Here is a 22938-nt window from a genome sequence, read left to right on the forward strand (position 1 = left end):
ATCCATTGGGAGATAATGTAAACTAGTTTTCCTTGTGGCTAAGTATAAAACAAAATAAATGAATCTCAAAAAATGTAAACCTGAAGTTAAATATAGATTGCATAGTCATAAAAGTTAAGAAACTTTTTCTTTAGTTACAAACATTGAATCCCAATTATTATTTATTTATGTATTCTACTTCTGGTAGTTAATTAGTTTGTTTTTACTATAAAGGGACTTTATGCAAGTTTTTTTTTTTTTTTTTTTGATCCCCACTTTACTATCCCCAGAAGTTTGTGTTTAAGGTACTTCTCATGTGCTGCTGTAGGTAATATGTACATATCTCTATTGTAAGTCTCATCATGTTTTATTATACTAGCAGGTTTACTTTGCTTTCTCTTAGGCTATATTTCAACTTCCTTGAGGACACAAATGTTGTTTATTTGGCCTCTATATGTCCAGAATCTGGAACAGTGCCTCTTACATGAAAAGAGGTAAATAAATATTTGATTAATATATTTTGAGCCCTTAAAGGGCATATAATTGATGATGAAGCAACAATATGTATTAAAGTTTGTAAACCATACATTTTATGAATTATGTATATTAGTAGTTGGTCCAGACATACTGGAATATGGAATTTGCTAGTACCTTGCCAGAATTATGGTGGTAGTGATTTTGCATTTTTCATTGAATTCAGGATAACATTCTTGGTTTTTCTCTGGTTAAAGTGCTTACAGTATAGTTTTTGCTAGACTTTACATAAATAGAATGTATTTCACAAAGCAACAGCTCAGGAAAATCTTTAGTACATTTTTCTCTGTGCTGTTTATTAGTAACCATTGTCACTTGGATGGGTGGTTGGTACATGCATATATATTTCTGAATCTAAAACAATTCAAGTGTTAAAAATTTAATAAATTTGGAAAATCTGGAGATGTAAAAAGTATGTGGACACCCTTCTAATTTAGAAATGAATAATTTATTGGGCTTTAAAGTTTTATCAGGCAGTCAGTAAATAAATGAAAACCAGATTATAATGATATTGTGAAGTAGACATACTTGTGCATAGTAGTGTGTATTTATTTAATGTTTATAAGAAAAGATGCAGCACCCTACTTCTCTCATACCAATATCTGAGTTAGGCTTTTCTAGGAAAACAGAACCAACAAGAGATTTCTGTAAATATGAGATTTTATAAAAGTGTTTCATGCAATGTGGGATATGCACGAGTCCAAATTCTGTAGGGTGGGCAGTAATCTGGCACCTCCAATGAAGGTCCTCAATGAACTCCCCAGGAGAGGCTGGTGACTGAAGAGGAAGTGAAGGTTCACTGTCTTCTTCCTGAAAAGTCTACCACTGATTGAATTAAGTACAGCTGATTGAATTCTCTCAGTGGGGAAGACACATCCCTCTTGATGTAATCAGCCACAGATGCAGTCAATTGACGTGATTTAATAAACCACCCTTCTGGTTTATTAACCAGCCACAAATGTCTTTGCAGTAACGATTTGGCCGGTGCTTGCTTGACCAGATAACTGGGCACCATCAGCTGGCCAGGTTGACACATGAACCCTACCATCACACTCCCTAAGGTTGTACACTCACAGTGGGATAATTAGTACTGCACACTCTTGCTTCCCTCCCCCTCCCCCATTAGTGTACAGCTCTTTGCCTGCCTCATTATTGTCATCATCATCATGGAGAGCCTCTTAATGTAAGTCATAGGTACCAAATTATTATACTCTAGGAAGCATGTGTACTACACAGTTTTACAATAATTTTGATGAAAGGCATTTGGATACACTGCTGTAATCAAGCAATTCACTTAGATATATTGTTCTTTCAAAGTGCTTACAAATAGGATGTTGGCTTCTATCTGGAAGCTAATTTTTACATAATTTCTCATAGCATTAGGTTTTCTTTGAGGATTTAACCTAGTATAAATACTGTAGATTAATTCAGACTAGCTAATCCCAGGTGTTCTGTTTGCAATCTGATTTTTTGTTTGTTTGTTAAATTGACAGTGAGATTAAGATTACTGAATTTAATCCAAGTTTCCAATGATAAGATAATGTTGTTCTTTCAAAGTATAGTGTGTTCAGTGGTAAGTATTGTTGCTTTTAAGAACCTTGGTTTTTGTTACATATGATAAGATAATGTTATTCTTTCAAAGTATAGTATGTTCACTGATAAGCGTTCTTGCTTTTAAGAATGTTGGCTTTGTTAAATGTGTGTTTAACCAAACAAAATGAAGAACTTCTGAGGCATACTGTGGGATAGAACCACAAACTGATCAGATATAACCTGTTGCTGTCTTTAGAGGCATGGGAGACAGCCAACATTCAATACAGCATCATAAAGTTGTATGGTTAAATGACATGAATTGAAGTCCTTAGCCCTGTGTAGGAGGTGCTCCTGCTTTTTCTTTTTTCTGTGACTGAAATAATGATTTAAGCCCCAAATAGAGAAATTTTATAAAAGTTACTTTGTCTAGGAACTTAGTTTGTTAACATGTAGAGAGTGAGACACCAGCTCCCTAATAATCTAGAGTACTGACAGCAAAAGGAACAACAGAGAGAACAAAGTCATCTTTAAACTTTGAAGTCAGCTAGTAATTAGTTTAAATTAGGATGCAGGTTGCTAGCCTTACCTTGACAATTTCAAGAAAGGAGTCTTTTGAGTTGTGATACTATACTCGTTTATAAAAAAAAAGTTCTTAGACATTTTTTCATTATAGAAGTAATACATATTGTTTTAAAAAAATAAAATGGCAGAGAATACCTTTCTTTTCTTGATGCCACTTCCTACAGTATACTGCCATTATGTTTGTTTTTAATTACTGTTTTAATTTTTAAAAATATACTTGTCTGTTCTCACATTTGTTATCATTTAAGCATCTTTCAGCTTTTACTCTGAAAGATAGAGAAGTTAAGGTGCTTATACTTTATGCCTCCAACCACCCCCTTCCTGCAGGGTTGTTTGTTATACAATTTTAGTTCTAGTCTTTGACTTCAAAGAAAATACTAACAACTTGTTTCTTGCCATATTAATACTGCCTCTTAACTCCTTGTTATCAAAGATAAAGAATTTAGAGGCTTATCCTTAATTTTTTACTTTCTTCCTCTTCCTGCTCCCTTTTTAAATTATGCTATATTTACTATGTGTGAGTATATAAATACATACATACATACATGTGAGTATGTATGTCTTCTTTGCTTTTTATATAGAGTAATTCTGTCTTTACATAGAGTAATTATATAGAATAATTCTGAAAATTGCAACAAAAAGTTAGGATTGATTGATTAATTCATTCATTTTATAAATTTTGACCTTTTAATATTGTAGTACCCCAGGTTCTGAACTTGGGCTTCTTTTCTGCCTGCATAGATTCCCGAGGAGATCTTGTCTAATAGTTTTTTTTTTTTTTTTTTAATCTTCATTTTATTGAGATATATTCACATACCACGCAGTCATACAAAACAAATCACACTTTCAATTGTTCACAGTACCATTACATAGTTGTACATTTATCACCTAAATCGATCCCTGACACCTTCATTAGCACACACACAAAAATAACAAGAATAATAATTAGAGTGAAAAAGAGCAATTGAAGTAAAAAAGAACACTGGGTATCTTTGTCTGTTTGTTTCCTTCCCCTATTTTTCTACTCATCCATCCATAAACTAGACAAAGTGGAGTGTGGTCCTTATGGCTTTCCCAATCCCATTGTCACCCCTCATAAGCTACATTTTTATACAACTGTCTTCGAGATTCATGGGTTCTGGGTTGTAGTTTGATAGTTTCAGGTATCCACCACCAGCTACCCCAATTCTTTAGAACCTAAAAAGGGTTGTCTAAATTGTGCGTAAGAGTGCCCACCAGAGTGACCTCTCGGCTCCTTTTGGAATCTCTCTGCCACTGAAGCTTATTTCATTTCCTTTCACATCCCCCTTTTGGTCAAGAAGATGTTCTCCGTCCCACGATGCCAGGTCTGCATTCCTCCCCGGGAGTCATATTCCACGTTGCCAGGGAGATTCACTCCCCTGGGTGTCTGATCCCACGTAGGGGGGAGGGCAGTGATTTCACCTTTCAAGTTGGCTTAGCTAGAGAGAGAGGGCCACATCTGAGCAACAAAGAGGCATTCGGGAGGAGGCTCTTAGGCACAATTATAGGGAGGCCTAGCCTCTCCTTTGCAGCAACCGTCTTCCCAAGGGTAAAACCTATGGTAGAGGGCTCAACCCATGAAACCACCAGTCCCCTATATCTGTGGTCATGTTAGCAACCATCGAGGTGGGGTAGGCCAGTACCCCTGCATTCTCCACCGGCTCCTCAAGGGGGCACTACATCTTTTTTTCCTTGTTTTTCTTTCTTTTTTTTTTTTTAACTTTGCCTTCTTTTTTAAATCAACTGTATGAAAAAAAAGTTAAAAAGAAAACAAACATACAATAAAAGAACATTTCAAAGAGACCATAACAAGGGAGTAAGAAAAAGACAACTAACCTAAGATAACTGCTTAACTCCCAACATGTTCCTACTTTACCCCAAGAAAGTTACCTAATATAGAAACATTTCTGTGAACTTGTTCCTACTATATCCATCAGAAATTAACAGACCACAGTCATTCCTGGGCATCCCCAGAACGCTAAATAGCTTATCTGTTCTTCTTGGATTATTGTACCCCCTTCCTTAATTGCTCTCTGTTGCTAGTTCCCCTACATTCTACATTATAAACCATTTGTTTTACATTTTTCAAAGTTCACATTAGTGGTAGCATATAATATTTCTCTTTTTGTGCTTGGCTTATTTCGCTCAGCATTATGTCTTCAAGGTTCATCCATGTTGTCATATGTTTCACGAGATCGTTCCTTCTTACTGCCGTGTGGTATTCCATCATGTGTATATACCACATTTTATTTATCCACTCATCTGTTGAAGGACATTTGGGTTGTTTCCATCTCTTGGCAATTGTGAATAATGCTGCTATGAACATTGGCGTGCAGATATCTGTTCGTGTCACTGCTTTCCGATCTTCCGGGTATATACCGAGAAGTGCAATCGCTGGATCGAATGGTAACTCTATATCTAGTTTTCTAAGGAACTGCCAGACTGACTTCCAGAGTGGCTGAACCATTATACAGTCCCACCAACAATGAATAAGACTCCCAATTTCTCCACATCCCCTCCAGCATTTGTAGTTTCCTGTTTGTATAATGGCAGCCATTCTAATCGGTGTTAGATGGTATCCCATTGTGGTCTTACTTTGCATCTCTCTAATAGCTAGTGAAGCTGACCATTTTTTCATGTGTTTCTTGGCCATTTGTATTTCCTCTTCAGAGAACTGTCTTTTCATATCTTTTGTCCATTTTATAATTGGGCTGTCTGTACTATTGTCATTGAGTTGTAGGATTTCTTTATGTATGCAAGATATCAGTCTTTTGTCAGATACATGGTTTCCAAAAATTTTTTCCCATTGAGTTCGCTGCCTCTTTACCTTTTTGAGAAATTCCTTTGAGGTGCAGAAACTTCTAAGCTTGAGGAGTTCCCATTTATCTATTTTCTCTTTTGTTGCTTGTGCTTTGGGTGTAAAGTCTAGGAAGTGGCCGCCTAACACAAGGTCTTGAAGATGTTTTCCTACATTATCTTCTAGGAGTTTTATGGTACTTTCTTTTATATTGAGATCTTTCGTCCATTTTGAGTTAATTTTTGTGTAGGCGGTGAGGTAGGGGTCCTCTTTCATTCTTTTGGCTATGGATATCCAACTCTCCCAGCCCCATTTGTTGAAAAGACCATTATGGCTCAGTTCAGTGACTTTGGGGGCCTTATCAAAGATCAGTGGGCCATAGATCTGAGGGTCTATCTCTGAATTCTCAATTCGATTCCATTGATCTATATGTCTATCTTTGTGCCAGTACCATGCTGTTTTGGCAACTGTGGCTTTATAATAAGCTTCAAAGTCAGGGAGTGTAAGTCCTCCCACTTCGTTTTTCTTTTTTAGAGTGTCTTTGGCAATTCGAGGCATCTTCCCTTTCCAAATAAATTTGATAACTAGCTTTTCCAAGTCTGCAAAGTAGGTTGTTGGAATTTTGATTGGGATTGCATTGAATCTGTAGATGAGTTTGGGTAGAATTGACATCTTAATGAACATGGAATATTTTTCCATCTTTTAAGGTCCCCTTCTATTTCTTTTAGTAGAGTTATGTAGTTTTCTTTGTGTAGGTCTTTTACATCTTTGGTTAAGTTTATTCCTAGGTACTTGATTTTTTTAGTTGCTATTGAAAATGGTATCTTTTTCTTGAGTGTCTCTTCAGTTTGTTCATTTCTAGCATATAGAAACATTACTGACTTATGTGCATTAACCTTGTATCCCGCTACTTTGCTAAATTTGTTTATTAGCTCTAGTAGCTGTATCGTCGATTTCTCAGGGTTTTCTAGATATAAGATCATATCATCTGCAAACAATGACAGTTTTACTTCTTCTTTTCCAATTTGGATGCCTTTTATTTCTTTTTCTTGCCGGATTGCCCTGGCTAGCACTTCCAGCACAATGTTGAATAACAGTGGTGACAGCGGGCATCCTTGTCTTGTTCCTGATCTTAGAGGGAAGGCTTTCAGTCTCTCACCATTGAGTACTATGCTGGCTGTGGGTTTTTCATATATGCTCTTTATCATGTTGAGGAAGTTTCCTTCAATTCCTACCTTTTGAAGTGTTTTTATCAAAAATGGATGTTGGATTTTGTCGAATGCTTTTTCAGCATCTATTGAGATGATCAATTGATTTTTCCCTTTTGACTTGTTAATGTTTTGTAATACATTGATTGATTTTCTTATGTTGAACCATCCTTGCATGCCTGGAATAAACCCCACTTGGTCATGGTGTATGATTTTTTTAATGTGTCTTTGGATTCGATTTGCAAGTATTTTGTTGAGGATTTTTGCATCTATATTCATTAGGGAGATTGGCTGGTAGTTTTCCTTTTTTGTAGCATCTTTGCCTGGTTTTGGTATTAGATTGATGTTAGCTTCATAAAATGAGTTAGGTAGTGTTCCATTTTCTTCAATGTTTTGAAAGAGTTTGAGTAAGATTGGTGTCAGTTCTTTCTGGAAAGTTTGGTAGAATTCCCCTGTGAAGCCATCTGGCCCTGGGCATTTATTTGTGGGAAGATTTTTGATGACTGATTGGATCTCTTTGCTTGTGATGGGTTGGTTGAGGTCTTCTGTTTCTTCTCTGGTCAGTCTAGGTTGTTCATATGTTTCCAGGAAATTGTCCATTTCCTCTACATTATCCAGTTTGTTGCCATACAGTTGTTCATAGTATCCTCTTAAAATTTTTTTAATTTCTTCAGGATCTGCAGTTATGTCACCTTTTTCATTCATTATTTTGTTTATATGGGTCTTCTCTGTTTTTGATTTTGTCAGTCTAGCTAGGGGCTTGTCAATCTTGTTGATCTTCTCAAAGAACCAACTTTTGGTGATATTTATCCTCTCTATTGTTTTTTTGTTCTCTATGTCATTTATTTCTGCTTTAATCCTTGTTATTTCTTTTCTTCTCCTTGGTTTAGGATTGGTTTGCTGTTCATTTTCTAGCTTCTTCAGTTGATCCATTAGTTCTTTGATTTTGGCTCTTTTTTCCTTTTTAATATATGCGTTTAGTGCTATAAATTTCCCCCTTAGCACTGCTTTTGCTGCATCCCATAGGTTTTAGTATGTTGTATTCTCATTTTCATTCGTCTCTATATATTTAGCAATTTCTCTTGCTATTTCTTCGTTAACCCACTGATGGTTTAGGAGTGTGTTGTTTAACCTCCAGGTATTTGTGAATTTTATGTGTCTCTGATGGTTATTGACTTCTAATTGTATTCCATTGTGGTCAGAGAATGTGCTTTGAATAATTTCAATCTTTTTAAATTTATTGAGGCTTGTTTTATGTCCCAGCATATGATCTATTCTGGAGAAAGTTCTGTGAGCACTAGAAAAGTATGTGTATCCTGGTGATTTGGGATGTAATGTCCTGTATATATCTGTTAAATCTAATTCATTTATCAGATTGTTTAGGTTTTCAATTTCCTTATTGGTCTTCTGTCTGGTTGATCTATCTGTAGGAGAGAGTGATGTGTTGAAGTCTCCCACAATTATTGTGGAAACATCTATTGCTTCCTTTAGTTTTGCCAGTGTTTCTCTCATGTATTTTGTGGCACCTTGATTGGGTGCATAGACATTTACGATTGTTATTTCTTCTTGTTGAATTGCCCCTTTTATTAGTATGTAGTGGCCTTCTTTGTCTCTCAAAACATCCCTGCATTTAAAGTCTATTTTATCTGAGATTAATATTGCTACACCTGCTTTCTTTTGGCTGTAGCTTGCCTGAAATATTTTTTTCCATCCTTTCACTTTCAGTTTCTTTGTGTCCCTGTGTCTAAGATGAGTCTCTTGTATGCAACATATTGATGGTTCATTTTTTTTTGATCCATTCTGCGAATCTATATCTTTTAATTGGGGAGTTTAATCCATTTACATTCAACGTTATAACCGTGAAGGCATTTCTTGAATCAGCCATCTTATCCTTTGGTTTATGTTTGTCATATTTTTCCCCTCTCTCCATTAATATCCTTTATTGTACCCATACCGAATCTCTTTAGTACTGAACCTTTCTCCAAGTCTCTCTGTCCTTTCTTTGTTTCTCTGTCTGTATGGCTCCCTTTAGTATCTCCAGTAGGGCAGGTCTCTTGTTGGCAAATGCTCTCAGCATTTGTTTGTCTGTGAAAAATTTAAGCTCTCCCTCAAATTTGAAGGAGAGCTTTGCTGGATAAAGTATTTTTGGCTGGAAATTTTTCTCACTCAGAATTTTAAATATATCGTGCCACTGCCTTCTCGCTTCCATGGTGGCTGCTGAGTAGTCACTACTTAGTCTTATGCTGTTTCCTTTGTATGTGGTGAATTGCTTTTCTCTTGCTGCTTTCAGAACTTGCTACTTCTCTTCTGTGTTTGACAGTGTGATCAGAATATGTCTCGGAGTGGGTTTATTTGGATTTATTCTATTTGGAGTTTGCTGAGCATTTATGATTTGTGTATTTATGTTGTTTAGAAGATTTGGGAAGTTTTCCCCAACAATTTCTTTGAATACTCTTCCTAGACCTTTACCCTTTTCTTCCCCTTCTGGAACACCAATGAGTCTTATATTTGGACGTTTCATATTATCTCTCATATCCCTGAGGTCCATTTCGATTTTTTCAATTTTTTTCCCCATTCTTTCTTTTATGCTTTCATTTTCATTTTCCATTCTGTCATCTTCCAGGTCATCTTCCTCTAGTCTTGTACTATGAATGTCCAGAATCTTTTTAATTTGGTCAACAGTTTCTTTAATTTCCATAAGATCATCCATTTTTTTATTTAGTCTTGCAATGTCTTCTTTATGCTCTTCTAGGGTCTTCTTGATATCCTTTGTATCCCGTACTATGGTCTCATTGTTTATCTTTAGTTCTTTGAGTAGCTGCTCTAGGTGCTGTGTCTCTTGTGATCTTTTGATTTGGGTGCTTGGGCTTGGGTTATCCATATCGTCTGGTTTTTTCATATGCTTTATAATTTTCTGTTGTTTTTGGCCTCTTGGCATTTGCTGAACTTGATAGGGTTCTTTTAGGATTTGTAGACCAATTGAAGTCCTTATGTCTAATTTATCAGATCTACAGCTTCGTGGAGTACACTTTCTCTAACTAACCAGCAGGTGGCGTCCACGAGCCACCTGTTCTCCACAAGCCAGTTCTCCCCTGCTTAGCCTTTTTGGTGAGTGGGGGAGTGAGTCTTGTGGGGTCCAACTGGTGTACCAAGCTTGCATGTGTAGTTGGTGTTGCCTGCCCTGTATATGGGGCGTTTTTCTGGGCAGTCAGGGAGGGGGGGTGACTCTAACAATCAAATCTCCCTGGTGATCCTAGAGTTTTAAAGCTGCTGCAATAGTCTAATCCTTCAGTTCAGTCCTGCCACAGTTTGTCTCTGCCACTGACCCACAAGTCCTTGGTATTGGCGTATAGCTCCTGAGACTTGCGAGTGGGCCCCTCTTCCAGGCTGTGCACCCCGGGTCCTCTGTTGAGGGATGACTGTGCTATGTCCCAGGTGATTGCCGTCCCCCCAGGGCGGTTCTGGGCTGCTGGGCTGTGTAGGGAGGCTCCCAGTCGGCTGAAATGATGGCTGAATGGGGCTTTGTTAATTCACACTGCTCCACCTTCCCAACTCTGGGACAATCAGCTGAGGTTGCAGGGAAGGCTAATGTTCACACCCAGTTTTGTGGTGTGTGCCTGTTATTTGAAGCACTTCCGTCACACTGGGTTGTCTGGGGCAGCTCTGTGCTATGGGGCTGGTGATGGGCAGGAGTGTTTCCTGTCCACCAGGATGATGGCTGTGAGAAGACACCCCCCTTTTCTTGGGAAGTTGTGGTGTTTAGTGAATTTTCTCAGCCACTGGATTATTGCCTTTTGTCTCAGAGCTCTCTTAGTGCTGCTCTTGTCTTGACCTGCCCAAATTGCAAGTCTTTGAAGGTTTCTGTATTGGGCTTCTTAGAGTAATTGTTTTAGAAAAAGAAAAAACGATTAAAAAAAAAAAAAAAGGCCCTCCTCAGAGATCTAATGGGTTATTTAAATGCTAAGAGTGAATGCAATTAGGGCCATTAACGAAAGGTCCACAGGGCAGAGAGATCAGCTTTTCTTCGGGATTTGCATATGAGCCTGAGGGCCTGAGCTCTGCCCTTCCCATTTCTATGTTCACCAGAACTCCAAAAATCCTCCGCTTTTATTTTGGAGTTTTTCCTGCTGTTTTTTTCTATGTCTGTCTCCTCTCTGCTGGGCTGGCTGCTCTCAGATTCTCTGGTGTCTGGTCTCAGTCTATCTATGGTTGGAGTTTGGATCAGTAGAATGAGTTTCCGATAAGGGCTGCCCCTGCAGTTCTCCCTTCTCCTTCCCGGAGCTGACAGCCCCTCCTCCCACGGGACTGAGCCTGGCAGGGAGGGGTGCGGGTCCCCTGGCCGCAAAAACTTACAGATTTCGCTGATCTCAGCAGTTCCACGTTTTCATGAGTGTATGAAGTATGCCCAAAGTCAGATTGCTCTGTGGTGTCCAGTCCATGCAGTTCCTGGCTTTCTACCTACTTTCCTGGAGGAGTAACTAAAACATGCAGCTCACCAGTCCGCCATCTTGCCCCGCCTCTCCTCTAATAGTTTTAAATCACATTTATGTGCTAACTCCTAGTTTCCGTTTCTAGCCTAACTTCTCATTTTGAACCTAACAAATATGTGTCCAACTGCCTCCGTGATAGCTCCACTTAGATGTCTGTCTGGCACCTCTAAGTGTACATTTATGTCCAGAAGGAGCTCTTGATATCCATCCCTCCCCTCCCCAAGTCTTCCCACAATGTTCTCCGTATCTATTAATGGCAATTCACATGAATTCATTACATTCATTCTTCCATTTACTCAGGGTAAAAACCTTGCTAAGCAAAGACCTTGCTAAATTTCCCTGCATCTTTTTTTTATTCATACTTTATATCTGGTTCTTCAACAAATCCTGTGGGCTCTATCTTCAGGTATATAAGGAATTTGACACTATTCATCATATCTCCTGCAACTGTTCTAGTGTCATGCCTGGAGTATAGCAATAGCCTTCTAGTTTGTAATCTATTCTCAGTCATCAGCCAGAGTAATCCTGCATAAACCAGATCACCAGATCCTGTCATTTCTTTCTTCTAAACCCTTCAGCAATAGCATCCCATCTCATTCAGAGTAAAAATCAAAGTCCTTTTGTCCTACCAGGCTCTATATAATTTGGCATTTAGTTATCTTTCTGCTCTCATTATCCACCACTCTCTTTCTTATTCCACTTGCCACAGTAGTCTCCACATTCTTCTCCTTAGGACCTTTGTGCTAGCCGTTTCCTCTTATGCCTGGAAGGGACTCTTAGATGTTTCGGTGGCTGGCTCTCTCCTATTACATCTTGACTCATAGTCATCAAAATGACGTCTATGTCCTTTCCAGGCAATCCTATCTAAAATTCTTTCTTACTCCTGTGACATGTCGTATAACTCCTCCCTGCCTAATTTTTTCTTCTTGGCACTAATTACCATCTAGTATGCAATATATTTTAATTATTTATCTTTTCTGATTATCTGTCAGGAAAAGTTCATTGAGGAAAAGAAATTACTACAGGACTTCAAGCAAAGGGGAAATTAATAGAGAAAATTAGATGTTTATATATTTATTGGAAAAGCAGGAAGTGTGTAAGTTGGAAAACTGTTCTTGGCTTTCGGGTTAACCATTGCTGCTACTGATTGTAGCTGTCTGGCAGTACCAACAAGGACACAGGGGAACACTTGGTGATCACTGCAAAACCTTGTCTGTCAAAGCCCATGTGTCTGTTCATGGCTGTAAAAGAAGAATGGCTGGCTTCTCTCTTTCTTCTGCATTCCAAATATTGTGCTAATAGATTGCATTGACAGAAAGTAAATCACATTCAGAACCCCAGAGGTAAATACATTTGGAAAATGTAGTTCTTATGCTTTCAGCTCCTGTGATACATAGGAGATCAAAGAAGGTAGTGAGAATGAATGGTGAAATAGGTAGACAGGTAGGTATGTATATACACATACACAAATGTACACATAGACATATGTATTGTAACAGAGCACTAACAAATATGATTATGGGTTACTGAATCATTATCTAAATGTTTTCTGTCTTTCTGATATATTATAATATAGCCAAAAGCAAATATCTGTAATTGTCGTAACTCACTGAACTGTAACCCAGATGCCTTGTTTCTTTATTGCTGATGCTATGTTTTGAAACTGTATAATCTTTACCCTGTAACTGGACAGTAACAAGGCAACCTGTGATGGCCCTGCTTGTATCCCCTTATCTTGTTTTGCAACCTTGAAATTTTGGGTGTCCTTGCACATAGCCTCCAGATGTCTGGTCTTCCTGCACATAGCCCCCTTAATGATTATTCACGAAATAATATGTCAGCCCAGAACTGACCACCTTGCTCATTATCCTAAGCCTGCTTCCTTTTGTTTGAATATTTTAAAACAATGAAAGTTTTTCTAGTTCGGAGAAGCAGATTTATGGCCCATAGGCCTTCTGATCTCCTTGCTTTGCTCTTAGCAGTAAACTCTTTGATTCCTCAAAATCCCGGTGTCTACTGATTGACTCTCTGCACATCAGGCCAGGACTCACTTTTGAACCATAACAGTATTTGTGCATACATTTATATATCCAGTATTCTTTCCCATTAGACTATATGCTTCATGAGGACAGGGACATTTTTCTGTTGTTCAATTACTATATCCCAAGCATCCGCAATAGTACCTGGTATGTAGTAGGGATTCAATAAATTTTGTTGAAGAAATTGAATGAATGAGTGTATTGAATGCCTGTAACATGCCTAACATTCTTCTGGGCACTGGAATACATTGATGGATAAAACAGACAAAAATCACTGCAATTTTGGAACTTACATTTTTGTGAAGATGTACAATATGATTAACTGTTATACATGATAGAACTAAGTTGTTTGGATCCATAGACAAGGAAATGTAATCATGTTTTTGAACTTATTCAGTTGAAGGAGACTGTTCTGGTTAGCTAATGCTGCTATTAAGCAAAATACCAGAATGGACTGGCTTTTATAAAGGGGGTTTATTTGGTTATACAGTTACAGTCTTAAGGCCATAAAGTGTCCAAGGTGAGGCATCAATAGAGTACCTTCACTGAAGGATAGCCATTGGCGTCCGGAAAACCTGTTAGTTTGGAAGGCACGTGGCTGGCATTCGCTTACTCCCAGCTTGCGTTTCAAAATGGTGTTCTCCAAAATGTTGCTCTTGGGGTGTTTTGTCCTTTCTTAACTGCAGCTCCTCTTCAAAATGTCACTCTCAGTTGCTCTCCAAAATGTCACTCTTAGTTGCTCTGAGGTCCTTCTCTCTGTGAATTCCTTTATATGATTCCAGTGATCCAGTTAACACCCACCCTGAATGGGTGGGGTAATACCTCCGTGGAAATTATCCAGTCAAATATTTCAGTCACAGTTGACTGAGCTGCATCTCCATGGCAACACTCAAAGAATTCCAACCTAATCAACACTAATGTGTCTGCCCCCACAAGATTGCATCAAAGAACATGGCATTTTGGGGGACATAATACATCCAAACCAGCACAGAGACTTTTATAATTCCTAATCTCTTTTCACTTGTCTTGCATTATGTGTTGTTTTTATTCATTTTGGGGAGTGTCTTTTTGAGTAATTTTTTAAATATTGGGTTGTATCCTTTCTGACTTGCTGCATATCTGAAAATATCTTAGATGTATCTATAAAAGTTATAGGATTTTAGGCAGTACAAGTTGTATTCTGGGTGTAGAATTTTACATGATTTCTATCTCTTTCTTGTTTTTTTTTGTACTCTGATTTTTTTTACAATGTTCATCTACCATTTTCTTAATGAAAATGTGAAAATTGTTGCTTATACTTTAAAAATAAGGATTATAATAAGGTTCAGGTAATTCTGTATATGCCACAGTGTGCAAAGTTCTATTTAAAAGAGAATCATTGGCTTCTGTTTTCCTCCAAGAAATATTGAGATACTCCAAACAGTATGTTTTCGCTTGCCATTCAATGGCAATGGTAATATCTATACTTACTCAAAAGCCCCTAACATCACTATGCTGCTATACACTAAAAAAAACTGATGTTAATACTTATGATCCTACGTTATAAGGAAACAGGCTAAGTGTTTTATTGAAGACAAGAATTTTTACTTCCCACTGTTTTCCTCCCAGTTCCTAGTATGGGTCTAGATAACACTAGGCATCTTCTAGGAATTCATTAAATGTTTATTAAAGATTTTGTATCGTCTATTATTTAAAATGTAATAAAGTTTAAAAAGCAGTCCAACAGAAATTATTGCAATTTAAAATAAATGACAGGACAAAATCTTGATATAAGAGTAAAGACTAATATTATCATAAGGTGCTAAAAGGGACCAGATCAAAAGCTTAGGTAGAAAGCTTAATTACAGAAAGGATGGTGGCTGAGGGAGAAGAAATCCAAAATAGAAGCTTATAAAATTGCTCTAATTCAAATCAGCTGTGCCTTTGTTGTTTTAAAAATAAAAAGGATTCTATACAGTTGACTTTAGATCAGGAATTAGAGCTGAACTACTACAGGACCAATGCAGGTAGCAAAGATGAGTAAAACAGCAAAACACTGTATGAGAGCTGGGTACAAAATGCTGGTCTCTTGTAAAGTGGATGGCTGCTGCTCAGCTCTGATCAGTCGCTCCCTGATCTTGTCAGATCTTCCATATTTTCAAGACAATCCCTAAGTCTAAAGTTTTTCACTTTAAAAATATTGGTTTTCAAAAAAGGACCGAAATCATAGCCAGTCACTTGCCATTTTGTTACCTTTGTTTTACATATTGAATTATCTATATATGGTTTCATTACAACTGTGTTTACATAAAGCTTTTGAGAACTATCTATTGCTAAAATATAATACACTAATACACTTGTAATTATAACTAAACCAAATCTCATCTTAAAATTTTACTGCAAACCAAATACAAGTTTTAAAAATTGCCTGAGGAATATTTGTATATCATTTATTAGCAAACAAACATTTATTAGGCGGTTATCACATGCCAGCCACTAGGAATACATCCATGTTTCTAAAAACTAAAATGTGTTCACAACGCTGTTCTCTTCATTTTGCTGTCTAAAACTTCACTCTACTAAATACTTCAGTTCAGCAAAAACAACCCATGTAAATTCATGTGTTCCTTAGTTAATATTTTTCATATAAAAATGCCCAATTCTAACACATTATTTTTTTTTTTAATCATCATTTTATTGAGATATATTCACATACCACGCAGTCATACAAAACAAATTGTACTTTCGATTGTTTACAGTACCATTACATAGTTGTACATTCATCACCTAAATCAATCCCTGACACCTTCATTAGCACACACACAAAAATAACAAGAATAATAATTAGAGTGAAAAAAGAGCAATTGAAGTAAAAAAGAACACTAGGTACCTTTGTCTGTTTGTTTGCTTCCCCTACTTTTCTACACATCGATCCATAAACTAGACAAAGTGGAGTTTGGTCCTTATGGCATTCCCAATCCCACTGTCACCCCTCATAAGCTACATTTTTATACAACTGTCTTCGAGATTCATGGGTTCTGGGTTGTAGTTTAATAGTTTCAGGTATCCACCACCAGCTACCCCAATTCTTTAGAACCTAAAAAAGGTTGTCTAAAGTGTGCGTAAGAGTGCCCACCAGAGTGATCTCTCGGCTCGTTTTGGAATCTCTCTGCCACTGAAGCTTATTTCATTTCCTTTCACATCCCCCTTTTGGTCAAGAAGATATTCTCCATCCCACGATGCCGGGTCTACATTCCTCCCCGGGAGTCATATTCCACGTCTAACACATTATTTTTGTTCAAGTTATGGAGAGAAACTGTGGATGTGTCTGTTCTGTTATTGGGGAATCAAAATAAGCCTTTGTCTTTACTGTATCTCTTGTACCCAGAGTCACAAAGGGGCACTTAAATGTTTACCTGTGTACCTAAGCCCTTACATATGCTGGCCAAACTTTAAGATCAAAATCAAAAAGTCAGTTAAAAGGCAGTTGTAGGACATAAGAAAAAAGTAGGGGGAGGGGGGAGAACACCCATACAGAAGAATTTAGAAGAAGCTAGTATCCAAAAGTGAAGGGAACCCGCTGCTTTAGAAAAAGGAATAAAGTTGTAGTGAGATATATTCTGAGTCAAGAAAGAAGCTACTTTTAGGATTCAAATATGTGTCAGTGGAGCTAAACAAAGTGGGGAAATGGTATGGCAAATTTTGGGTTACTGGAAAAAAATAATTTTATGTGCCTACAAATGTATTACTTACATATACTGAAATGCTACGTTAGGGGTCACCAAACTAAGCCCTATGCCTGTTTTTGTAAATAGTTTCTCAGACTCATTCGGTTTTTTTTCATTTGTGACTTCTTTCACTCAACAAAGGCAGAGTTTTATAGTTGTAATAGACACCCAGTGGCCCTGCAAAGCCTACAGTGAAGCATGTTTACTGTCTGGCCCTTTAATAAAGAATGTTGCAGTGGAAAATATCAGATTGAAATCAGGAAACATGGAAATCCAACATTTACCTATTACAAATTCCAATAGGAAAGAACAGAGACTAGACAGGAAGAAATATTTTAGAAAGCAGGAGAAAGCTTTCCTGAACTGGAGCAAGATCAAGTCTGAAAGATAAAAGATCTGAAAGAGAAAGAGAAAGACTGAAAAGAACTCCCTGAGCCCTGAGAGCCAACAGAATTAAGATGACTCATACCCAGACAAATCCTCATGATTTTATAACTAAATTCCTACACATTTCCAGTGGGGATTGAAGAGTAATATATAAATCATTCACTGGTTATTTTTCTTCTTAACTGAGTATGGTTGATGTAATTGTTCTTTGCATTTTATGAATGATTTCTCAAAAGGCTGCATGATACAGATATAATATAAGTATCAGATTTACATAATATCTTGGAATTAATTATTTGGTTTATAGCTCTGTGTTTTAAATTTTAAATCATTTGGCAGCAGTGCACTTCCCATGCTTTCCCCTAGGCAGTTGGGCTTCTCTGAGCTCCCACAGCACTTTATTCAATTGTCTTATATATAATACTTACGTAGTAATTTATTTACACGTAGATCTCTTTTACTGGACTGGATTCCTTTGTTTGGGAGGCATTAGTAAAAATGGATTAAAATTTGAGTTAGCTGGGGTATTTTGTTATTTACTAACCATATTCTTGTTAGTGTTGAATTTGTATCTTCTGTTGATGCCTCCTGCATATGATGTGACTTAACAGGACCCGGAGGAGAATAGATTTATAGAAAACCAAAGAAATAGAATATTGAGGCAGGTATTTTAATACTGGTAAAGTCTTTTTCATTTTTAAATTTGATTAATGGACCCAAGATGGGATTAAATAAGCTTGGGGGTAGACAGAAGGCAACCTGAGAAGTCCTGCAATCTATCCTTTGATATCCACTCCCTTGGTGATCTGATTCAGTCTCCTGGCTTTAAATGCCATCAAATGCCAACTCCCAAAATGATATCTCCAGCCTAGACCTCTTTTCTGAGCCCTAAACTCATCCAGCTGCCTGCCTGACATTTCCACTTGAATGTCAAGAAGACATCTCAAACATAAATTCTGATGTATGTTTGCCCCTTGCCCCTACTTCCCCAAAGAAAAAAAGCTTACTCCCCTAGTATCTCATTTGATTGTCATCATCTTTTCAGTCACTCAAACCAAAAATCTTCCTGATTCCTCATTCTGTGGTATCTCTCACTCCATATTCAGTCCTTCAGGAAATCCTGTTGGTTCTACCTCCAAAATATGTGTAGAAATTGACTACTCATTATCTAAATAGCTGTTGTCTTCATCCTAGGATCATTGCCTCTCTCCTGGATTACTGTAATAGTCTCCCAAATAAACTCCCAATTTCTACCCTTCCCCCACTATAGTCATTGTCAATGCAGAAACTTTAAATCCGTAAGTCAGATCATCTCATTCCTTCCTTAGAACCTTCCATTTGGCTTCTCATGTTATCAAAGCAAAAGGCTAAGATTTACAGTGGCCTATGGGACTTAGTACGAACTACTTCTACTTTATTCCCTCACCTGTATGATCACATCTCCTACTACTATTCCATTTGTGACTCTTGCGTTTTCACATTGCTTTCTTGCTATATTCCAAACTTAACAAATTATACTCCTGACTTAGGACCTTTCCACTGGCTGTTCCCTCTGACCCCAAAGCTTTTCCCTCAGATATCCACATGATCAATTTCTCCTCTACTTCAAATCTTTGCTAAGATAATTACCTTTCAATGAGACCTACCTTGACCATCCTATTTAAAATTGTAATTCTCCCCTCCCTGGTTCTTCTTACATTGATCTCTTTTTTCCCCCATAGCACTTACCAACTTCTAACATACTATATAATTTTCTAATTTATTATTTTCATTGGTTGTCTCCCTGTTCTAGAATATAAGCTGTATGAGAGTAAAGATTTTTATTTGTTTTGCTCTAAATGCCTATTTGTAATACTAAGGAAGGAATGAATTCCTTAATTGGGATGCATAGAATGAGAAAATTGGTAAAAAAATTTTTTGAAGTTGAAGCTTCTTATGGAGATTTTGTTATTAAAATTGCCAATTTCTATAATATAATGTCTATTACTATTCAAATATGAATCTCGGTGTGCATCCCATAGACATAATTTTTGTATCTGCTGTTTTGGATTATTGTCTTTATTCATACTGAGTTCTTTATTCAGTTAGGTTGATGGTTTAGTTCAGTGACTCAAATATTTATTAAATGTCTACCATGAACTAGCCACTGGATACACAGGTCAATAAAACTAAGTCTCTGTCCTTGAAGAGAATTGGATTATGAAAACAAATATTTCCATGCATTGTAATACGTGTATTGAGGAAAGGGTACATTAAGTTCAGAAGTTGTAAGTCAGACTAGCTGCTTGAGCTAATCTTATTATGTCAAAGAAACCCAATGACAACCTTCCAAACCCCAATTAAAAAATATCACCAGCATTTATATTTCAGTGCTGCCTTTTATACTTGCAGAAATAAAAAATGATTTTGGAATTTTAAGAAATGACTGTTCCGGTTTTCCAATGCTGCCATTATGCAAAATACCAGAAATGGATTGGCTTTTATAAAGAGGGTTTATTTGGTTACACAGTTACAATCTTAAGGCCATAAAGTGTCCAAGGTAACACATCAACAACGGGTACCTTCACTGGAGGATGGCCAATGGTGTCGGGAAAACCTCTGTTAGCTGGGAAGGCATCTGGCTTGCAACTGCTCTGGAGTTCTGGTTTCAAAATGGCTTCCTCCCAGGATGATCCTTACTAGGCTGCAACAACTCTTAAAAATGTCACTCCCAGTTACTCTTGGGCATTTGTCCTCTCTTAGCTTCTCAGGAGCAAAACACTGCTTTCAAAGGCCATCTCCAAAATGTCTCTGTAAGCTGCAGCTCCACTCTCAGCTCCTGTGCATTCTTCAAAGTGTCACTCTTGGCTGTAGCAAGCTGGCTCCTTCTGTCTGAGCTTATATAGTGCTCTAGTAAACTAATCAAGGGCCACACTGAATGGGCGGGGCCTCACCTCCATGGAAATTATCCAATCAGAGTCATCACCCACAGTTGGGTGGGTCGCATCTCCATGGAAACACTCGAAGAATTACAATCTAACCAACACTAATATGTCTGCCCACACAAGATTGCATCAAAGATAATGGCATTTTGGGGGACATAATACATTCAAACTGGCACGGACTGGATTTGCTGGTTTGGGTTTTGTTAGTTGTTTTAAGAAAGGATTGTTAGTGAAGTTATTAGAGCTCTCTGAATATATATAGGAGTTCAGTGTGGAGATTTTCTCAGAATAGAATAATACAGGAAGACACACTTCTAAGACTTTTTAAAATAAAAACAACTTTAAAAGTAATACAGGGTGGCGGCAGCCAGGGCAGGGATTCTAGGGTAGCAGCAGTGTGGCGGCTGCCTCCTCGCGTCCGGCACAGTGCGTGTGCCCACCGTCGCCGCTGCTGTCACCCGCCCTTGCCGCCGCCTCACGCGCCTGTCACCCTCGGGCCATGGCAGCTGCACCGCGGCAGCAGCGACTTCCAGTGGTGCTTCTCGCAAGTCAAGGGGCCCATCGACTAGGATGTGGGGGCAGCTGATATCATTTCAACCGTGGAACTTAATTACTCTGGAGACCTTCTTGCAACGGGGGACAGGGGTGGCAGAATCATTATTTTTCAGCAGGAACAAGAGAATAAAAGCCATCCTCATTCCAGGGGAGAGTGTAATGTTTACTTTTCAAAGTCATGAACCAGAGTTTGACTATTTGAAAAGTCTAGAAATTGAGGAAAAATATTAATGAAATTAAGTGGTTACCTCAACAGAATGCTGCTCATTTTCTACTGTCTACAAATGATAAAAACTATTAAATTATGGAATATAAGTGAATGGGATAAAAGAGCAGAACGTTATAACTTGAAAGATGAAGACGGTTGACTTCGAGACCCTTCTGAATTATAGCACTAAGGGTCCTAATATTGAAGCCCAAGGACCTTATGGTAGAAGCAAGTCCATGTCAGATATTTGCAAATGCTCACACATACCGTATAAATTCCGTTTCAGTAAATAGTGATAATGAAACATACCTTTCTGCAGACAACCTGAGAATCTCTGGCATTTAAAAATCACAGATAGAAGCTTTAACATTGTGGATATCAACCTGGCCAACGTGGGGGAGCTGACGGAGGTGATCACCGCTGCCAAGCTGCACCCGCGGGAATGCAATGTGTTCAGTCTACAGCAGCAGCAAGGGCAGCGACAGGCTTTGCGACGTGCCCTTCCGCTCTGTGCTTCAGGCACTCCAAGTTTTAAGAACCTGAAGATCCCAGCAGTAGGTCCTTCTCAGAAATAATTTCTTCCATATCTGATGTAAAATTTAGTCCCAGTGGCTACTACATGGTAACCAGAGACTAACTGTCGGTGAAAGTGTGGGACCTCAACATGGAGAGCAAGCCAGTGGAGACACACCAGGTTCATGGATATCTTCAGAGCAAGCTTTGCTCTCTGTATGAAGAAAGACTGCGTCTTTGACAAGTTTGAGAGCTGCTGGAACAATTCTGATAGTACTAGTATGACTGGATCCTACAACAACTTCTTTAGAATGTTTGATAGAAATACACGAAGGGATATTACATTGGAAGCTTCAAGAGAGAACAGTAAACCTCGAGCCATCTTAAAGCCTCGGAAAGTATGTAAAGGTGGTGCGAGAAAGACGAGATTAGTGTTGACAGTCTGGACTTCACCAAGAAGATTTCTTCACACGGCCTGGCACCCCCTGGAGAACATCGTTGCTGTAGCGGCCACCAATAACTTGTATATTTTCCAGGACAAAGGCAACTAACAAGGCTGATTTGAGGACCATGTCTTACCTTGCATAATTCAGCCCGGCTGTTTTTCCGTCAGAGAAAAGGCATCGTTGTCCTCTTCTTGGTTCAGAACAATGATAAACGTACTTCCCCTGCGAGGCCCGGGAGACGCTGCCTCGGTTGGCGTCCGTGGGGGGCTTGTCTTCAGGGAGGCGGGGCATGAGTGCCACAGCTCACGGGAACAGCTCACTCAAAGCAGAATTGATGGACCCACTCAATAAAGGCCATTATTAAAAAAAAAAAAAAAAATAACATGTCCATGGTAAAAATTCAAAAATACAGACACAGAATTATGTATAGTGTTATGTAACTTGCCTTTTCACCTAATGTGTTGTGGTCTTCCTGTTCAGTATTTATAGATCTACCTCATTTTAAAAATTTGCTGCTGATATTCCATTGTATTTTTGTAAATATAATTTAAGAAAGCCCCTAATAATTGACATTAAGGTTGTTTCTGTTTTTTCCATCATATGTATTATTCTGATGTGTTTATTTGTATATCTTCATGCATTTGTATATTCCTAGTCTTGAAATTGCTGGATGAGAAGATATATGTTTTAAAATGCCCTCTGAAACGGTTCTCCTGATTTATATTCTCATAACAAAAGTGTGTGAGAGAGTAACTGTGAATCCACATCCTCACCCGTGTTGGATATTAGCGTACTTTTGAAGTCTTTGTCACTGTAATAATGAAAAATATCTAATTTTATTTTATTAATAATACATAGACTTGAACATCTTTTCAAATTTTGGATAGTCTCATATCTTTAACCTTGCTCTTGCTGTTCCTCTTCACTTGAAATAGTTTCTTTCCTTCTTTCATTTTTTTTATATCTTTGCCATTTTTCGAGGCCCATATCAAAATCTGCTTCTTCCATTTTTGTG

At 37.9% G+C, this 22938-nt stretch overlaps 1 protein-coding gene and 1 pseudogene across 4 annotated transcripts in view; both read left to right on the top strand.

Moving 5' to 3' along the window:
• Positions 1-22938, top strand: part of OSBPL8 (oxysterol binding protein like 8) — a 251023-nt gene that overhangs the window by 49891 nt on the left and 178194 nt on the right. The gene's annotated exons all lie outside the window — the stretch shown is intronic.
• LOC119542633 lies at positions 12564-22302 on the top strand (annotated as a pseudogene).

This window comes from Choloepus didactylus, chromosome 8 (genome assembly GCF_015220235.1).
Source record: "Choloepus didactylus isolate mChoDid1 chromosome 8, mChoDid1.pri, whole genome shotgun sequence".
NCBI classification, from domain to species: Eukaryota; Metazoa; Chordata; class Mammalia; order Pilosa; family Megalonychidae; genus Choloepus; species Choloepus didactylus.